Source organism: Sander lucioperca, chromosome 3 (genome assembly GCF_008315115.2).
Source record: "Sander lucioperca isolate FBNREF2018 chromosome 3, SLUC_FBN_1.2, whole genome shotgun sequence".
NCBI classification, from domain to species: Eukaryota; Metazoa; Chordata; class Actinopteri; order Perciformes; family Percidae; genus Sander; species Sander lucioperca.
The window spans coordinates 19330832-19350810 of NC_050175.1; positions in this window are offsets into that span (position 1 = coordinate 19330832).

The window sequence follows — 19979 nt, forward strand, 5'->3', positions numbered from 1 at the left end:
GTAGCTGTTAGCTTACTGCCACTGTTTACCAAGTTATTGAAAGCAAAACTAATGACAACAGGCACAACTCCAGGAGGACTTGGTGTCGCCATCGTCAATGCATTTTTTTTAATATGTGAGTGCGCGCACATAAGGCATAATGCATGCGTTACGTTGCACATTATGGGCAAAGGGCAGGGGACATGCAGCTCGTCATATGTTTCCCCGTATATGCGCCAATAAAAGAAAATAGAAATACATGAATACATTTAGATTTAAAAAGCAATAATTGCATGAAAACAGGTTATTGACGAGTCTCGAAGCTCGAGTCTGAGTCAAGTTTGAAGTCAGTGCGACTTAAGTGCATCCACCAGAGATGGGGACTCGAGTCCGAGACTCGGACTCGAGTCCCCATCTCTGGTGGATGCAGGAAAAAACGCAGATGAGACGACACGATGACCTAAATTGAGGACAGCTACGCTCGTTATTGTAAGTGCAATGATAAGTTAAAGTCCAATAAGTACTTTATCAAACCGTATGAATGTGTGTGTGTGTGTGTGTGTGTGTATGGCCAGGATAGGAAATTAACTAACAATGTAAAGATCAACAAGCCACTGACAGTGACAGATATGTTCATATTTGATTAATTCAATAAATTATTATTTTTTGTCTTAAATCCACCAGCCATTTTCATATTATACCAACATTTGCAGCATCCTGAGCCTTTTTGGTAAGATTACTAGGAAATCTCAGCCCAGAGTAATTCATTAATTAATAGTAATAATTATTATTCTCCCCAAAACAAGTTTCCTTTTTATTTTTAAAGAACTATACAAAAAAATTATACAAACATACAAAAGACATAGCAACTTTTATCGCAATTTTTTACAAAAGCTCCCGTGAAATCAGGCATTTTGGGCCGCAACAATCTCAAAAAAAGGCCACAAAATCCTGGAGGGACTGCCCTTGTGTGTTTTTTCATGTGTTATGGTGCGCATTGACCAGTGTTTTTTTGTTGTTGTTGTGGTGCGCGTAGGCTACTCCTGATTTCATCTCATGTCTTATATGCTGTGTCTCTATGATTCTATCCTGTCCTATTCATGGTAGCCTACTCGTGGACATTGCGCCGCCACACGTGCTGTACTAGGGGGGCCCACCTTGATAATCCTGCATAGGGGCCCGGTGTTGGCTCGTTGCGCCACTGCACAAGCCACCCTCCATAGTATGAATTGGGAACAGAGAACATTGATCTACTTTTCATACCTCAGACACAAGACATGTTTCGAGGCCAATCAAGAGGTCTGCATGAGTCTGCCTTCCAAACACACATGGAGAGAGTCAGAGAAATACAGATGAGGTTGGATCGAGAGAATCTGACTGTGGTGACTGCAGAGGGGAGTACAGCACGTAAAGCTACCATCTCTTGTCACGTCCATGTCTCGGTTTCTGCAGGATGTTTCCCTCCTTTTAAGGCAGCGGTAGTGTTCTGCTTTCTTCAGCATTGCAGTTACAGAGTGCAATGTAGCAGGAGATGTCCAAGGAGTCACATCTCAATTATCCATCACTTAAATGTCTTTCTACAAACATACACAAACCCTTGCCATGATGATCTTTCCTGCTTTTAATTGCAATTCTTTCAGATTTTTTTGTTATTAAGATCCAAAAGCAGAAAATATTTTCCATTTCTCTGTATCACAAACACAGAGGAAATACCAGTTTAACCTCTTTATCATTTCCTTTTCCTCCAACTTCTGTGAATCCCTCGATGCAATTTTACTAAAATTTCCATCCTCGTACACAAACAAAACCGGCTCATTTCTTCACCTTTTCATCTCACTCTTTGTAACATCAGGTCTGATTGTGTCATTCACAGACAGAGACTTATCTCTCTGTCAGCACCCGGCTGCTCCATATTTGCTATCACACTCTCGGTGACAGCGTCTCCTCACCTGTCCATCCATCACAGCCAGGACGCTCAGTGGCATCACTGGGTGTTTGTTTGTTTATCACTAATTACAGGGGAGGTGTTAAGACTGAAACCAGCTGTGTGCGACTCATGCTTAGCATTCAGTCAGCTGACATGAGTCTAACAGGGAGTCGACGACAGCGAGGGAGTTGAACCTCTTCAACACGTCTGCAGGTCACACTATCCATGTGTAATTTCACATGAGCCCTGCTAAGATTATATTCTGACTCTTAGTAATAATCATTGGAGCGGAAGTGAAATGCACATGAGAAGTTTTTATATAGAGCACATGGTCAACTGGAGCTGGAGGGCTCTGATACTGTACTCAAGGACACTACAGCAGAGCAGATTATTACTGACATGAGGGTTTGCACAAGAAGCCCTTTGGCTGAAGGGTGGTCTCTCCACTCACTGCACCACTCTGCCAGCCCAAATGCAATCAATAGAGCAAGATTTAAGAAAGACTTTGTAGGTTTGTGTATATGTGCATGCTGTGCATGTGTGCAGAAATCTGACTGCAGCAATGTTCTCCCCTCTCTCTTTTTCTTCATGTGTGTTCCACGTGTTCCAGCCACATTTCTGCAAATATTTATACCGGGTGTAAAACGCTCTTGATCTCTCTCCCCTGTTTACTCTCCTGTTCTTTCTCTCGGCCGACTCTCACACTGACCTTTTTTCATCATGACTGAGAGTGACAGGAGGGAGGGGACAAAGAGTCAGGGGGGCAGAAAAAGAGCAAGTAAGTACAGAGTGAGGTCAGGGGAAGAGAAAGGGAGTGAGGAGAAAGCCTTTGGTGGAGAGAGAGAGAGAGAGAGAGAGAGAGAGAGAGAGAGAGAGAGAGAGACACACACACACACACACACACACACACACAAGCGAGCAGGGAAGCAGGGGAGCAGGGAGAGAGTGCTCAGCGTGATGGATGACTTGTCATCTTATAAAAATCAAAAGCCCAATCTACCAAAGCCCTCTTTTAGCAAAAGCAGACAATGCAGTCGTGCAAGGAGGCCCATTGGGCTAATTGTGGAGTAATTTGACATCTGTTGACGTCTGAAAACGTGTTAGCTACTACCGAGAGAGAGAGAAGGTGGTGTTGTAATGGTCCCTGTTTGATTTCTAAATGAGGCACATGCCGCTGACCAAGCTGGCTGCACACGCCTCTGAAATGAGAACAAAAACACAGATCTAGTTACAGGACAAAGTATCACACTTGTGGTCTTTGTCATCAGCTTAGCTGCATTCACAGTGGCTTGATCAATGGGGTTTGTGTAATGATATTAAGCCTGAAACAAGAAGTGATGTTTTGCTGAAACTAATGAGCTTTGCCGCTGGGTGGCCTATTAAACACCACACACACACACACACACACATACACACTCACAAACATACATGTTGCTCATCTTCCCAGCATCCATTTGTGTCATTTGTGTCATGATCAGTAAAAATGATCTGTAAAGTATTGTTGGATATTAACCATGATCTACAATCCTAATCCATGGATAAAAAATGTATTGTTCAAAATCAGTAAGAGATGTTATTTTACAACTATCAACAGCTGTATGCCATAAAAGGCAACACATCAGTCATGTAATTCATATATTTTGGAGATACCTGTCATCGGATATATGGGGCATTTTATTAAACTGTTAAATCATTAAAATCTCAGTAACAGAGAAAACATTTCTGCTGTCAAGACTGCATTAGAAAAGCCAATTTGTGGATTATTTTTTAAACAATCGACATTTCAAGGTGCTAACAGGGTGCTAACATTTCTCCAGCTGTGACTAGTTCTTCAACTCTACCTCCACATTCCTTCCAGTGCAAAAGGCTGCTGTTCTCTGCCTTTGGAAGAGAAACAGAGCTGGTAGTTGGATTCCTCCGCAGTGTGTTGGCAAAAGCTGTGGAAGAGGCCTCAGGATCATTAGTGAGGCTGGCATGAGAGGTTGAAGGAGATCTGCTAACACTCTGCCATTATTCAGAAAGAATGAAGACAGCTTTTACCTAACTCTAATCACAGCGGCAGCTTTATTCTCTTTTAAATGGCAGCTGTCAAAATAGGTATTTTAGCACAAAATAGTAAGGCATGTTCCAAGTCTTTGCCCATAAATAAATTGCTGACCAGCGTGCTGCAGACATCTGTGCCCTCACACTCTGTGCATGACCTTGCAACAGATCTGCCAGACTGGCCTTGCTCTCTTCTATGCAAAGTCTTGGTGAACACCTGAGTTAAGAATAAAGGAGTTCAAGACAAAAAGAAAAAATAACACGAGCAAAAAGGATGCTCAAAGCAGGCGAAATGGAAAATTGTTAGATATACAGAATCTGAGGCGCAGCTAAAGGATGAGGGAAGAATAAAAAAACAGAGAAAAGCTGTCCTCTCTATGCACCAGTGCATGACATCACAGCACTCCCAGCTTCCATTAAGGCCTAATAAATGAAGGGCTAACGAGGCAGAGTGGGTGGGAAATATGGGAGGTGGAGACGGAGGGGGGTGTCCAGCCACTCCAAGCCTCTGTCAACCCCATCAGGAACACTTGAAGGAGGGGTGGGTGTGGAGAGAGGTTTGTAGCAAAGCAAGGGAGGATGGAGGCTAAAAAAACCTCTCGGCCCATTAGAGAAATCAGGCCGGGACTCTAAAAACACCCCGAGAGCAGAGAGGCCGAGTGGCCCTGGTGTAAACATACGGTGGGTGGCAGCCCCCGAGCTCTCTGACAGCCAACGGCGGCCATGATGGATCTGTGGAGTTATCTCATTTTCCACTGTTTTAATTAGAGGCCAGGCTGTGAGCCTCGGCAGCTGGCTCTGCTGTACTGACTCCTGTGGCCTGACAGAGAAAAATGTCCACCGATACTGCTGCCAAGTTCAGCCTGACCAGAGAAAGAGAAAAAAAATCATACTTCTGGGATCCATAACCCTGTTTACTGAGCAGGTTGCACTTTACTCAATATTAAACACTGATCATTTTAATTGATTTCTCTTTATAAAGTATGTACCTTTCACAATGTGTTTTGATTCTCTAGCTCAATTCAAATGAGAGAGTGCCATGTGCAGGGGAGAGAAAAAATCTCCTATATTTACAACTAATTAGAGCCATGCATCTTAGATGAGAATGATAGGATGATTTAAGGTATCAGGTATCTGTCCACAAAATGGGTCTGGAGTAGATCTCATAGTGTACCCTGTTATTAGGTGGCAATCTCAACCCTGTAATCCAGCAGAGCACCACAGTGATGGGGTAAGAGAGGACGAGCAACAATAGACTCAAACTACCTCACACAGTTTCTGAGAGGCACATATGAAGTTTATATATGCAGTTAGAGGTTGCCAAGTAAAATGGGCACAAAGCATATTTGGTAAATTTAAAAAGATGTTTAAATATGAAATTCACATAAAACATATTAGAAATATCAAAGGTTATTTCCTGAATTTTCAAAAGTAATGTAGGGGAACCTGAAATGTTTTCCATAGTTGTTCTGTAATTTCAGTGGATTTAGTTGGTGTAGTAATCTAGTAAAAAAATCCCCCTTTTTTACAGTTGTTCTGTAATTTTGACAGATTTAATTTAAGGTTTACGGGAATACAGAGAATTAAAGGCTGTGTGGGGAGAGAGCTTAGTAGTGTTCATTTTGGGCAAAACTCCCTTTCTCTAATCTAAAATTAATAAAAGGCTAGTTCAAAAACCTTGAAGAAATGAACCAAGACAGATGACGATTTTATTTAATTTAAATATTGTAATTTTTTGTAGTTATTTATATTGTTCTACTCTGTTCTTTGGCTGAAGCTGTTTTAATGTGATAAATCATTCTGTGTTCATTTGCACATTATTTTGTGTGGGCTCAGAAAACAAATATCAGAGAGATATCATTTTTGAGATTTCATCTCCATTCTGTACAGTATAGTACAGCTTAGATGTTTTCTAAAAATGTGGTCAATTAAGTCAATTAAAGGATGGGAGTACAGATGGAAAAAGATTGAACTTAAAGTTGAAAAGAAAAGCTGTTTATATTCCTCTAAAAAAACAATTAGTATCTGTTATGTCTTATTAGAGCATGAGCCACGGATTTATACAAGGACATTTCACAGTGAAATGTGGATAACAAGCCTTTTTATATTCTCTTCCTCGTACTTGTTGAAAAGAGGAGAAATGGAAGAAAGTGCAAGCGTAAAAGCTGTTTTACTGAGCACTGGAAGAGAGGAAAATATAAAGCAAAAAGTCATTGTTGTTTACACTAGACCCCCCCCAACTGAAGGCCTGTGTGCGAGTCTGTGTTCCACCAATTTTCACTATTTAGGCTGCGTGTAATTGTGAGTCAGCATCAAAGGAAATTTTTAAAATTCTCCACCTTCAGAGACCAATTTATAGTTACTTTACTGTGGATTACTTTTGTGTCCTGTTTTTACACGCAAATTATTTTTTGTATTATAAAAAATAGGACAAGCTGCTCTCAACTCGGGTAGATACTTAGAAAGCTATACTTAGAAAGAGTATTGTTTGTAATTGCGTGTGGACACGCTGAGGAAGGGCACTGCCCAAAACGTCTGTTGTGTGGCTATAAACTATCAAATTGAAGTGCCTTCCTAGTAGTTTTATTTTTGTATAATAAACATTAAACATTTAAAATATGTGCATTTATTCTGTTAAAACTTTTGTTTCAAGGTCATTTGTGAATATATTAGTTAGACATTTCTCTAAAAACAATGTGTGTACGCTGATGAACATTTGATGATGTGCCAGGCAAACACACAAACAAACACCACACACACACACACACACACACACACACACACACACACACACACACACAAACACACACACACAAACACATACTGTAAACACAGACATTGATGTATAGAGAAACTCACTCGCAAGCAAACCCAAAAAATGGTACATGCATGAGATGCACACAGATGCTTTATGACCTTAGAGAGTGTATTGACATTTTTGTCAGCCTCTACCATGTGTTGAACTTCCTGTTGGCACCATTCAGTAATCTGCCTCCTGCTCACAATAGAATAATCAGGCTGTTTTTTACATAAGCTCAGTATCTCACTGCTTACTTATTTAATACCATTTTCCCATTCACTCTCTTATTGTGTCTCTCACCACACAGCCGCTGCGCCCTCAGCCTCCTTGTCTCTCCTTGTTTCTCCAGCATTTCTCTCTCTCTCTCTCTCTCTCTCTCTCTCTTCTTCTCTCTGCCTGTTTAGAATGAACAGCGGCCTTCATTGTAGAATGGCAGGGTGTTATGACAGCAGGCTACTGTTAACTGTGTTTGGTTTGGGAGGACAGGGGAACACACACATGCAGACGCCTTGCAATACACACACATACACAAAGACATTGACATCTTCATCTTCAGTACTGCCATTGTACATGAGCATGCTCACACACACCCACCCACACACACACACACACACACACACACACACACACACACACACACACACACACGCATATCTGGCATTAGCTTCTCCAGATGGAGCTCATCCCCTGCCTGCTTGAAGCCATATTTTGACTCAGAAATATTGTTTACTCAGTATTTCTCTATATCTGATCATTGTTAAGCCTGCTTGGCTCTGTGAATACATTCAGAAACATGTTTGAAGTGGGTGTGTAGTATGTGTTTCATGTGCCAGTGGAGAATCTTTGCTGTGTGTGTTTGTGTGTGTGTGTGTGTGTGTGTGTGTGTGTGTGTGTGTGTGTGTGTGTGTGTGTGTGTGTGTGTGTGTGTGTGTGTGTGTGTGTGAAAGCGAAAGGGATTTAAATAAGCGATAGGTCATGAATGTGCAAGTGTTCGGGGTGCAAACATTTCTGTGAGGCCACTAACTTGTGAACTGTTTGACCTGCGCAGGTGGGTGTTATTCTCCGAAGTGCGTCCTGCCTCCTCAAGACATTTGTTTGTACACATGATGAGTTAGTGTAAGCTGCAGCAGGATGTTTGGGACCTGAACATGTGCGAGAGTGCACATCAGTTGGTGGGTGGGTGGGTGGACGGTCGGTGTGCGTATGCGTTTGCACCCAGACATTACCATGAGAGTTTGCAATGCCCTTAAAAGTCGTGTTATCCCTCTGAATTAAAGGCTTTCACTGAGATGCTTGAAATCTGTCATTGTGTTAAATTACATGCCTCCTATAGTCGTGTGATATACAGTATACTGTAGCTGTTGCAGAGAAGAAACACATATGAAACTTAGAAAATAGTGGAAAAATGAAATCGTCGACAGAGCGGAGCCTCATTGTGCTATTGTCTTCCTTTTCTCCACATTCACTTTTTCCACATTTAGCATTGGCTGCTTTGATGCATGCTGAAGGAATGCAGAGTGAGTAATCACAGGGGGGAAAGGAAGGAGGGAGGAGAGAGGTGGATTTCACTGATGAACTGAAGAGGTGATGGAGACAATTAAAGAGGCCACAGGGTGAGAAAAGATGGACATTTAAGAAGAAAGAAAGGGAGGACAGAGAGGGAGAGCAGGAAAGAGAAGTAGAAAGAGAGTAAAAGGGGCCTCCCTGGTCGTTGTTACAATGTGTGCGATCATTTGGGTTGATTTGGATTAATGCTTTAATTGGGAAACACACACAGACCGTTAACATCTGTATCCCATAGCAGCTTAGTGGCCGCCAAGACAAACCAGTGCTGCGTCACACTGACATATTCCCTGCAGTAACAAGAGCACTCAAGCAAAAGGCTCTATGTGAGAGAGACGGGTTTAAAGGCAAAATATTTTGGGCTTAAGACTGGGGAGCTTTAGGTCATTAAACTGGCACTGCCAACCCAGAGCTAGCATCACACAGAGTTGGAGAATTACAGAATTACACCTGGTTTCACAGTATTTCCACTCTGTCCATCTTGCCTGATGAATACAAAAGAAAAGGACTCCCAACGTTTTATAATTCCCTGAAATATTGTTAGCTAGTTGAATGGATAACACTTCATTGTTTTTAGCAGGAACACTAAAAAAATCAAAGGTCAAGCTAACACAGTCAGGGTTCACTTATCTTGTGAAAAACCAGCTGCCATTCTTAATGATCGTATGATGCTGAGGAAACATTTGGTTCTCTAAAGTCAAGCTAATAAGTGCTGAATCCTGTCTAGATTGTGGTCAAATGTTTTTATTTACAGTAGTTGAATGTAGGTACTGTCAGTGAACGACATAAAGAAATTGCAGAACTTAAGAAACAGCTTGTTTCTTACTTGATGTTGCACAATGTGAGAAGGAATGAGCAAAAATCACGTCAGGGTGATAAGTGACATTATGCACACGGTTGGTCATCCACTCTCCGTAGAAGAAACAGTTGTGTGACAGTTCACTCACACACCTTGCTTGCATCCCTGCTCCCTGCAGCCTCATGAGCCATACAGAAGAGGCAGTAAAAACAGTTTGAGGCCTGATCAGTCTAAACTATAACTTTACAATTAATCAAGCCCAAAATCACAAATTAGAACAGTTTAGAATCTGTTCAGCAAACAATACGAAGAAACAGGATGACACAATGTGACATGTGGCACACATGTTAAGTAAATAGATTGCAAACATATGAAGAGTGAAGTACTATCTTTCTTCCTTGTCTTTTAATGTAAATGGTTTAGTTTAATGACATTTCCTGGCAGTTCTCTGGAATAACATATTTATTTTTAAGTTTACATTATCATTTTAATAAGTCCCCTATTTCCATAGTTCTGTACTTCATCAACATATAAACAGTATCTTTCGTCAGTCCAAGGCTTTGAGGGGTAACACTGTAACATAAAATTCATGAGCACACACATTCTTACAGACAATTGTGAGAAAGTGTTTGACACATCGTCATTCATACGGCTGGGCCGCCTCAGAACAATGTAAGGCTACACACCCTGTCTGTGTGACTCTGTGATCTCTGGGACCCCCATGCCCCTGACTGCCTCTCCAACCCACACTGGATCCCTACTACACCACTCCAGTGTTGACCCCCATTCATTTGGACCGACCCTTCTTATCAGGTCTCCCAGTTTTGGGCTGTAGCACACTGATGCATGAAACCAACACACACACACACACACACACACCCCTCTCCACCTCCTCCACTCTCTCCCTTAACCATACACATGTCAAATCTCTCTAGTTTCCTTCTTGTGCATTCACACACATCTAAAACCACATGCTGTGGGAAACCATGCTGACTCGATGTTCATGGGCAGCGCAAAGAGCAGTGTCGGGTGCCTCACATTCAGCGCGCGAGGCCAAGAAATCAGACCTTGCGGAGGGTGATTAATACAGCAGAAAGTCCAGGCTTAGTGAAAGGCCACAGCATCCAGAAAGCATTCCAGCCAGGTTAGGAGCAACACACACACACACACACACACACACACACACACACACACACACACACACACACACACACACACACACACACACACACACACACACTGTCTGCCAAGACGGCTTTCGTGACTGCTTCCTCTGGTCCCTGTACGGTTTCACATTCACTGCGTTTGATCATGCAAGCCTAATTAACAACGAATGGTGAGGGGAGACACACACATGCAAACACACAATGGCAAGTACAGTGCACACCCCCCTCGCACAAAACACACACAGTCTGGAGCAATGTGACCCCTTACTCATGTATGGATTAACAGTGCTGCCTGTCAGATACACACAGTTGCTCTTTGGCTGCGTACCACACACAGTGACCATTGGCTCAGTAGCAACTTACACACAGTCTCTGCAAGAGAGCACAGCACATTCAAAATTATTAGAGAAAGCAACTTAGGAGTGGAAATGAAAAAGAAAGCAGACACATCACATAAGGAAACTCCTTTATTCACTGCATGGGAGTACTGATAGAGAAATGGAGGAAGATGTTTACAACACAGATAACGACTACTTCAAGCTACGATTTCATCTCAGGAAACTTGTTGCGCCTAATGATTGGTTTCTATCAAAACAGCAATGTGACTTGGAGAAGAGGAAAATCCACGGCGTGAGAAAGAGAGAGGGAGAGCTCTGACATCTTCCTGACATTTTAATGACTGCCTGTCTTCACTGCAGCATGTCGACAAGTTTCACCTCAGCAGACTGTACCTCACTCTGTCTTTGGGCTTTGGGGCTTTGGGGCTTTGGGGTTTTGGCCAACCTCACCTCATAAGTGTGAAAATATAACATGCCATCACAAGCCAACCCTGGTCTAATGAGGCTTCAGAGCACCCCAGAAAATAGACAGACTTGGCATCATTCGCTCCAGTATATGCGCTGCTGTTTCGAAAGACACTGTCAGAAACTTAAATCATTCACACCAACTAGCTGTACTGCTCAGAGCCAAGGGCATACTGTTCCACATGCAGCAGCTGGTACTGTCTGATTAGCTCCATCGTTAACTTAATGAAGCTATTCCTGCCTCACTATGATGAATTAACATAGAGGGAATGAAATATACTGTTGATGTAGGAGGATATCTCTGTTTTTAAGCCTCTGTGATTCCGTCCAGTTACGAGTGACCCCCTCATCTTTCACCAGCAGGAAAACAAAGAGATCAGGCATGCCCTAGGGAGTATAAACAAGGGGTGGGTCAAATTATGGGTGCCAAAATGTGGCAGAGAAAGGTGGTTTCTTTGTGCCTATTTACTGTCTAAAAATACAGCAATGCCAACCCACAGAGGTATCCATGCCAGCACCTTTTATATAAAGCATCTTCTCTTAACTTGTGAAGTGTAATGAGCATCCTGAAACGTTCAATTACAGATTTTCTACTAACGAGGTAAACAAAGCATCAAACGCAGCTCAAAACAAAGATCTTGATGAGGAGTTTGTAGTCAGGTAATACTGGATGTGAATATCTCTGAAGTTACGGGGGTGGAAGGTGATGACAGTGTTAGTGTTTTCCCTGAGAGAGCAGCACTGGTGTTTTCCCATATTTACGTCAGTATTTATGCATGTGTGTACAAGTCCTTTGAGAGGTTTACATATTGAGGGTAATAGGATAACTCTGGCCTATACCAGCAGAGAAACAGGTGCTTATCTTGTCAAAGCTGTTGTGCTAAGCCAACCTTTGACCCCTGGTTGAGAGCCAATTGAGAAATTAAAACAAGAAATTTGCACGCCTCCACCCCCCCCTCCCTGCTCTTCGCTCCTCTCTCTTACATATGCACTCGCAGGCACAAAAATGCATGCATGTGGAAAAGGTCAGCCAGATGATGAATCATTTTACAGCTATTTCCCAATATCCTTCACTGGTGTTCTGCAACCCAGTTTGCTGAAGAGAGAGGTAAATGAGAAGAGAAAGACATCATCAACATCAGGAAAATCAGGAAAGAAGAGAGGAATATGGAGGGTGTTTTACCCAACATTGGACAAACAGAGCTGAGTTTGGAGTTTCTGGCGTAATGTGGAGGAAGGGAACATCGAGGGGTGTGAGGGGGAGTGGATGGGCTAAAAGCTCACCGCTGTGTGGGGTCTGTCTCGCGTGCGTTCACCACCAGGGTCTAGGTTATTGATTTTCAGTCATGAAGCGGGAATATTGTCCATGGTTTTACTTTGCTCTGCAGAGCCTGCCAAGTTCTTTCTAGTAAGCCTCCTCCAATTACATGTATATCTTGACAGATAGACTGACACTGTCTCCTCATAAATATAACTGCAAACTGTAATATAATCGCAGCATGAGACTGAGCAACGATGTTATTAACAACAGTGAGTCTATTTATTCCACTTTCACGATTCAAATAATCAAAGTTTTTTTATATTGTTGTGGCATGCTCTGACATTTCAGGTTCTCAAATTAACTACAACCTACATTTAGTCTTGTGATTTGACAGTAAGGCTGTCCAAATATTTTGTTTCTTTGTTCCTCTAAATGTTTTTAAAATGTATTCAATATATATCTACATGAATTAATTCATATTGAGATTTTTTCACCAAACAAATATCATAAGATAACATGTTTCATAGCATAACAAATACTGAGTTTTTATAAAATTGTCTTACTGTTTTGGTGAGATCTATTATAATCAGATTATAATCTCCCTGTTGTCGCATGTTGTCATAAATGTTGGTCTGGTTATCAGGTTGAGAGTATGCAAGTGACTGTTGAACTCAACTTCATTAGCTTTTGTCGTGTCCATCGTCATACCCCTCACACCACACATAAAACCCAGACACAAGCATACACACACAAATGCATGCTGACATGAACGCTCACTTCACATATGCATAAACACAGATGCATAAACAAGCAGCTGAATAGCTGAGGGAAATGCTCAGGCAGACCAAAAGCCACACAGTTCTTGGAGAGAACAAAATGACATGAGCCTTGAATATCAGTGACTTTGAAAAACAGAATGAAACTCCAGCACAAAACACCATTTCATTAAGGATGCAAATTACTATACTATACAATTCAAAGAAACACACTTATTTCACATAGTATTTCATTTGGAAAAGTGCTATATAATGCTTCTTTGGTTAATGTTAAAGACATCAATCATGTGCCACTGATGGGATGGCGGTTCACTTCATAAAAACCCTCTCACAGCAACATGAAAGTTAAACAAATGAAAACAGTCCAGTGTTTTGCCACTCAAAGAATCTGATGAAAAATACGTGGCCGTGCGGCAGTTACAGAGGGCCAGGAATAACAGCATGAGGTTAAAAGAAAAGGTTCTCATATTCATTTATTAAAACATCTCATTGGCCTCAGCCGCTGACTGCTAAACGTTTCCCTTCAAAAAGGCAAATTTGGGGAGAGCAGCTGCCTAGCCAATAACCTGACAGCCCCGTTGTTGGTCAGGCGTCAGTCCAGATCTGTGGCTCTGAAAATGATTCAACCTTTCACGAAATAAATGATGGCTGAACTGATTTTAAGGATTTGTTCACGTGTCCCTCTGAGTGAAATACTAATACATAATGTTTGGCATCATGATGAGAATAGATGGGCAGGGTTTACCACATCAGGACAACAAACAGATGTGAAGTACAAAGAAACAAATAAACTTACTCTACACTCCATGTCATAAAAGTGGACATGAAGTTTAAGTTTAAAGCCACAATTTAAATAAAATACCAATCAATTATATAAATGTGTCATTTTTAATTATCTTCACAAATTATCCTTTTTGCCAATTACATCAAAAAACTCTTCTTCTTTTGTGATTGAGTACTACAAAATGTTTAACCCTGCCTCCCACAGAAAGAAGCTGTCAAGTGTTTGGGGTTAGACAAACTGAGCCTGTGTGTCTCCCCAGTAATCTTCAGGCTGCAGAGGGCGATGGAAGGTGCCTTGCTGCAGCCAGAGGGCTCAGGGCAGATCTGGGATTGAGGTTGATAATGAGCAGGGGGATAAAGTAGAGTTATAGAGGTCTTATCACCCTGAGCCCTCGGGTCACACGGCACTGCTGGTGGTCAAAGACCCCTTAATCATTACAAAAACTCACAGCTCTACTCAGCAAACAGGTATTAGTTGTACATAAAGAGATGAGTGTGCTGGAAAATAGTTTTGTGCTGGAAAACAGTTTGGGCTCCTTGAGAAGTGCAATGAGTAACTGGAAATGCTCTGTATGTGAGGATTGAACACATATAAGCTACAGTTTTAGCGATTTTATTTTACTTGTTTATTTTACATTATTTGCCCAAAATATTGCTGTCAAATTGACTTTGCCTCCTAATGCAGTTGCAGGGGGCCTTGAGGACAGGGCGGCTTGACTCCTGGTCAGTTGAGCTTTAAAAACCGGCCCCTGGGTGATATCTGTGTTGTCCAGTCAGAGTGAGCTGTGTGGGGGTCAGAGAGGGAGACAGAGATGAGTGTGGTGTGTGGGGTTAGACAGAGACCTCAGGCTGTGATTTGTTGAAGTGCATCAGACGGGAGTCGACCAGAATCTGAATAAATCACCTCAGTGGCACCAGTGACAAAACCTTGATAATGCCCCTATTTTAAGTGCATCCGTGTGCCTCTAAAGGTTTCTACCTTTTTAAGAGTGAAGAGTCACTGTTCATTGTAAAGATCTCCTCTACACACTTTTTAAGACATGGACTAATTATATTCTGAAAATATTCTGTCAATTAACTAGTGAAAATTGCATCTACTCCGTCTTCCTCATTTAATCTATGAATATGCAAATATTGTTCTTTCCAAAGTTGAACTGCTAAACGCAAGATGTTTCCTGCTTCACTGAAAAGTCCATTTTTAGTACTATACGTGCACTGGAGGTGTGAAGTATGAAGTTTTCACATCATACTTGTGTAAATTGGATATTGGTTCATGACTGGTTTTTAAACTAGTTGTGATGTCACCAAATCATGCTCTATGTACACATCTTAAATTGAGATTTAAAGTGAGTCAGAGACACTTGACACAGTTGATGGATTTACAAACTTTGGCTTTCAGGTGTCAAACTTTGAACACATCTTTCTGCACAGTGAAGCTCAAACATCCAAGTGATGTAACAATAAGCACAACATATTTTGAAGTGGAGTGGGACTTTAAGCAAGCCTACTCAACAATGTCTGTGTAGCTGTTCATGTTTTGTTGTTTCTGTTTGTTTGTTTTGCATGGTAATGTTATTCTGCATGCTGCAGAACAGGAACCTGCTGTAAACTACTTTTAATCTTTTCCTGTATAATAATAAAAATGAAATGAAAGAAGCTGCAAAAACAATTGGAAGAGCTTCCCAGCACACTTGCAATGTTGCACAATACAAAGTTGAATTTGCCCTGGCACAGCGAGGAATAGGAGGTCAGTGTAACTTGTAGGAGTATCATGCAAGTTCTCAGCCAGGATGAGACAAGCCAGTATTGTCTTACCATTACTATTCTTACTCTAGGCAGACCGCAGACACAGCAGCTGATGAAAAGATTGATTGGAGGAGGTTAAAAAGCCATTTGATACTGCTGAGTAGATTTAATTACATGTTTTAGGATTAAAACAGTATCAGCAGCAGTGGGCGAGCAAGCAGAGTGGGTGACAAGGAACAGAGCTGCTTTCTGCTAATCACTGTTATTCCACTATTTAGGTATCTTTCTATTACCCTTTCAAATAAAAGGGAAAAATCTGAATATTTTTCACAACAAACGTCAACACAGATATTCAGGACTAGCAGCAGTAGTTCAAGATTTCCATGGCAACAGTGGTGAAAACAGGAGCATGCCTCCACTTCTTCCATCATGTAAGTATGTATCCCATTATGGTTGTACTGTGCGGACAGAAGGGCTCTGCCTGCTCGCCACAGCTTTATTTATTTTACTGTCTTTCATCTGCAAACCACTACCAATCTGCATCAGAGGGAAATCCACTCTGTGTATGCCATAGGTGTCATTTAGGATTGATTCCCTGGAATTAGCAGACGTCAAAGTGGAACCATGTGGCTGTCTGTCTGACTGTCCATCTGTCTGTCCTTACCAACACCTGTGATAAGGCTGTTTGGACATGGAGAAATGGCATTATCACTGCCTTTGGTTATCCACAGGTTAATTATGGCCTCCAGGGATTCACTGAAAGTTTACCTCTTACATATCTGTCATTATCTGTTAAATATTAAGGGCAGAAGTGATAACAAGCAAGAAGTAAAATCCACTTCTATCCAAACCTGACATAAATGCTTCAGAGGCTCCTGTGTTAACGCAAGATTAACTATTTCCCCCCTTGCTAAAACATTCTCTAATAAAGCTTGTCCACTTACCAAAAAGACACGTTTGAGATAGCTGCTGCATTGCCTTAATTCAGTTTTAATTGCATTTCCGTCTCTGTGGTACAAAACCAATGACATTTCCAAATCCTGCCTTAAGAGACAGAAGTATAAACACACTGAGCAGCTCTACTTTTCCTATATGGGGTAATTCAGATGGATTTTTAAAGCATACTTGAGCTCCTCTGGTTCACATGACCTCTTCAGAAAAACTGATAAATCAATGTGAATCCACTTTTAGCCAAGCAGAAATCCCAGGTCAAACTGAGATAACTGGGCTCCAGCCATTAAGACCATCATATATCAAACACAGGTCATTATTGATTATCATCTTCGAGTAGTAGTGGCTACTTATTTAGATACGTAGACAGTATGACAAGTGATCCATAACCCTTTGGTTGTTGGAGAAAACTTATGACACTGAAGTAAACAACAGGACCACCAACAGCTTCAATATTGCTGAATGTATCCTCGCTATGTTTATCATACGAGCCTCAACACCACCACAGAAAAACAGGGAATTCATCATAAGGTCCTTAAGTGGTTCTTGACTTGAATTTGGCAGACTTTGAGGTTGAATTTAACTCTAACAAAGTGGATTCAAGCGTAAAAGAATTTGCATGAAAAATTGTAAATATATATTTTTTAAAAACTTATTCAGTACTTTGCATGTGTGCCCATTTACCACGTAGCTTTAGTCAGCTTGTTTAGCATCATCTTCACTTTTACCCATTCACAATGAAAGTCCAATGTAAAAGTCCTGTCATTTGTGTGTGTGTGTGTGTGTGTGTGTGTGTGTGTGTGTGTGTGTATGTGTGTGTGTCCACATCTATCTATAAATTGCAGGAACGTCTGTCTGTCTGCCTGTCTGTGTGTTATGCGCATATCTCTAGAACCGTTAGTCCGATGGATTTCAAACTTGACAGGTGTCTTGCTACGGGCATGAGTAAGTGCAGTGCCAAAACGTTGTTTGGATTAGAAATGCAAAAAATATCGTTAAATATATATCGCTAAAAGAAGCACACATTGGCTTTTGCCAATGACCACTGGCCGCTGACCACTCCCCCTCTCACATTGCACACTGAGTGAAGAAAGCAGCAGAGCTTTGGCAACTAAAATGTGACATACACCTCAGACCCACAAAAATGTGCAAAGTAGCACTACTTTGGACTGTCTTTGACTTTGAATAAACAAACGACAATTCACGAATTTAAGGACGTTTCAGAATCCCACACATGCAAAGCACAACCAGACAACAAGTGGCAAATAGAGCGTGATGCCACTTATAGGCAGGCTACCAGACACTTTTTTTGAGTTACATCGTTGTCCGTGTTTGGGGGCGTGTTTGGTGGGAAGGTAACCACGCCACACGCAAATGCCACATGCACAACAGGGGGAGTGTTACCGCCTCTGACTATTTTCCTGCTACCAACGTTAGCTACATGATTGCTAAATATACCAAACTAACTTCTCTTCACTTTCCTGGTGCACGAGCGGATAGCTGAAAGGAACATCGCGACTGTTGTGTGGAATAAGGTTGGCGAAAAAAATGCGCTATGCTTTTCTGTGTCTATTTTTTCGCTAAGAGGAAACTCAACAAAAAGCCATTTGCCAACACTAAATATCAAACAAAAGCCAGACACTATATTGTATTAAATTGCTGTGAGCTGTAGCCTACATTCACCACTTCTAACCAGAGGCAGAATATAAAGTAATCTCGGAGATTATTCCTTCACAGCGCTGTGCAATGCAAGAAAATCTCAGAGCTGAACCGGGCAGACACAGCACTTTTCATCAGACTCACCCTGGGTTAATTAAGTATACTGCTAACTAATAACATTACCGTCGCCAAAATACCCCCGCAAATCAAATACCCTACTTCACCGTTAACTGTCAAGCCACTACACCTGTATTGAAATTAACACTTCTGCTGAAATGTTAAATTCGTTAATGATCATACGACACAGGACAACACCGTCTCTCTCTCTCTCTCTCTCTCTCTCTCTTTCTCTCTCTGCGCACACACACACACACACACACACACACACACACATATATACACACACACACACACACACACACACACAGTCCAGTTCTGGTGGTTGATTAACGCAGATATGTGCTGATCAGCTCTCATAACGGGCCGGGTGGGTAGCACACTGCCATGAGGCTAATGTCTGATTACTCCACATTTTCATTGTGATATTTTGTGATTACATTCTGAATCTGCAACGTTCTCTGTCAGGTAAATTAGTAAGTTAGTAGTACATAGGTTAGTAGGCATACAGGGGGAGTTGCATATGAAGTGGTTTGGGGTCCTTCTGTAAGTAATTTTGGGATAGCCTACAATTTGGTTTTGATGAATTCTACAAGCAGCAATACCACAGGCCAAGCAATTGGCCCGTTCCAAACAGGCACATTTTCAACGGGCACTGCACTAGTATTAACAAACCTGGAAAAGCAAAGCAAGTACACAGGAGATCAGAGAGAATCCTGCTCAAATGAGGGCAGAATACATATAAACAGGCACCACCATCAATTCCAACTTGCATTTTATTATTGAAATGACAATGAAAAACAAATCCCAATTTGAACATGATGTCCAAAACACTGTAGCAGCAGCAGCTTGTATTGGCACAACAATGTGAAATACATTATGAATAAAGGAAAAATGTAATTTCAAAGCATGTTAAAAGAAACCATCACACATGCAACATATAACGATGAAAGGGGATTCAGTAGAATAGTAAAAACACCCTCATAACAACATTAATACATCAAAACCTTTTCAGCGTAAAAAACTGTACACTTTGAACATTATGTATTTTCACTTTGTGGATTGAAACTCTCAAATTTGAATCTTAGGTATTTGTGTTACTGGAAATCTAGCTTGTGTATATTAATTACTAAAATGGATAGAACTTAGCACTACAGTACAGATGCAGTACCATCCTCGCAGGTTGACGTTTGACCAAGAAGCACATACAGTACCTGTACAGTCTGGAGCACTTAAGAAACACAAAAAAAAACATTATTACATTTTCAACTTGTTTATCAGTTTAATAAAGTTCCTAAAATTGGCCTGTTGTTTTTGCCTAAGATTTTTTTTAAACAATATGACATCACTGAAGTTTTATACCGCGTGGATTTACACTTTAATTTGATTGCTACGTGTAGTCATTCAAGCAATTCTTCCTTCATTTGGTTGAAAGAAAGAGCGAGACAGAGTTGACTGATACAACATGAAACATCTGCCACCTGATTGATTCCTGAATCAAATTGCCCATAGCAACGGCTCAAGCCTGGGCTTTTAAAAGAGCTATTTCACCCTAATACATGGCCCATTACCAAATGGCCATTCATCACATTAACCCTGCCTCTAG